The 2,000-nt window shown below is 38.8% G+C and overlaps 1 non-coding gene across 1 annotated transcript; it reads left to right on the top strand.

Moving 5' to 3' along the window:
• Window positions 1-832: 832 nt before the first annotated feature.
• LOC121968861 lies at window positions 833-942 on the top strand. The gene has a single exon (XR_006108387.1). It is a non-coding gene; the product is annotated as a small nucleolar RNA R71 (small nucleolar RNA).
• The last annotated feature ends 1,058 nt before the right edge of the window (window positions 943-2,000 follow it).

The raw sequence follows: 2,000 nt of genomic DNA, 5'->3' as shown, positions 1-2,000 counted from the left end.
TTGGGGGTCTCCCAAAATTCGTCCGCTCCTTAGCTCGATGCGGTTGCAGTGTTCCACTGGGTTTATATCTGGCTTTCCTAGAAATGTTCCCTGTGCTCTTGAGAAGGACTGGGCTATCTGGCTGTCTTGCATCTTTTGATGTTTCTCAGAATTTTTCATTCTTTGAGTCAACTACTTGATCTCATTCTTCATCTCTTTTTGCTCTAAGAGAGCTTCTTCAAGAATCTTTTCGATTCTGGACAGCTGTGAAGGTTATTGTTGATAAGTATGTTATCCAGATGGGTAGCTCTGTTGCCCAGGTTGATAGCTTTGTTTTGCTGACCCTTGGTCCTGGTTATTCTGATATGAGAAATTTGGGTGATTCCTCCATCCAGGGTTATATGTGTTGGAGTACGGATTGTTCTGCTTTTGGTTGTAACTGACTATCGCATCGCATTGCTCAAGTTGGTTTATCTGTGTTTGTATTGGCCCTAAGGGGCAAGTATCTTGAGCATGATCCATACTTCCATAAGTCTCACAAACACAAACTATTTCATTGGACGTGTTGTTTCCCATGGCCTCAAACTTCTTGGTCAGAGCGTCCAGCTTTGCAGACATGAGTGTGACTGCATCTACGTCAAATTTTCCTGATGCCTTAATTGGATTCCCTGGGAAAGAACTACCAGATCTTTCAGTTGCCCACTGATGGTGGTTCTGTGCCACATTCTCTATGATCTCTTCAGATTTATCAAGGCTCTTGTTCATTAGTGCTCCTCCTGCTGCAGAATTGAGGGATACCTTCGAGTGATAGTTGACTCCATTGTAGAATGTGTGTAGAACCAACCACTTCTCAAGGCCATGATGGGGGCACTATCTCAGCATACTTTTGAATCTGTCCCAAGCTTCAAATAATTATTTTGAGTCTATCTGTTTGAAGCTAGCGATCAAGTTCCTCATGTGCCCAGTTTTGCTTGGTGGTTACAACTTGTCCAGAAATTTCTGCTCACACTGCTTCCAAGATGATATGTTGTTTGCTGGAAGGGAATTTAGCCACAGCTTGGCTCTGTCTTTCAGGGAAAATCCAAAAAGAAGCAATCTTACTGATTCTGGAGGGACCCCATTCACTTTCATAGTTCCGCAAATCTTGTAGAAAAGCTTTAAGTGATGGGTTGGATCATTATGCGGTCCTCCTCCAAATTGATTCTGCTAGACCATGTGGATCACTGCAGGCTTGATTTCAAAATTGTTGGCTTCGATTGGCGGTTGAGTGATGCTAGACCGAACCCCTCGTACATAAGGTGTTGCATAATCCTTTAACAGTTTGTCAATCATTTCTAAAGATTCTTGTGCGGCTTGAAATGCTTTCTGTAAGTTTTTTCTTCTCAAGAAAGTCCTATCAATCTCTGATCAAATGACAGAAGTTGTTTTGAAAGATTAGCTCTTCGCATGCAAAAACAAGATATGAAGTATAGTAAAGAAAAGAGTGAAATAATATATATATATATATATATATATATATATATATATATATATATATATGCATTTTAATAAAAATTGTAGAAAATAAAGAAAAGCAAAAATAAAATTATTTATCTCTAAAATGCAGAATACTAGAAAAGGAAAGATAAAGGGAAAAAACTAAGTCTAGTTTAATCTAATATGATTTTTGCTAATGTTATAGACGCAGTCCCCGGTAACAACGCAAAAAACTTGTTAGATTCCGCAAGTGCACGGATTCATCATCAGTAATAAAGATTATTGATCCCACGAGGACTGGTTATAAGTACTAGCAATGATTCACTTAAGATTAGCTAAACTATCGATGGTTGTGAGTTATCTAAAGAAAAGAGAATGAGAAGAGGAAACGAGAACTAGTGAAGAGAGAGTAATTTACTTGGTTTATGAAGAGTTCTAGGAGTTCGGTTTCGTTGTGGTGGTATTGATGTATCACGATTTATCCTCTACTCATTGTCCATCAACATGCATTTGTCGGAAGCTAAAGCTACTATCCTTAAGCACTA

Source organism: Zingiber officinale, chromosome 3B (assembly GCF_018446385.1).
Source record: "Zingiber officinale cultivar Zhangliang chromosome 3B, Zo_v1.1, whole genome shotgun sequence".
Classification (NCBI taxonomy): Eukaryota; Viridiplantae; Streptophyta; class Magnoliopsida; order Zingiberales; family Zingiberaceae; genus Zingiber; species Zingiber officinale.
The sequence above is the reverse complement of the archived record's forward strand: the minus strand, read 5'-3'. Positions and strand labels throughout refer to the sequence as shown.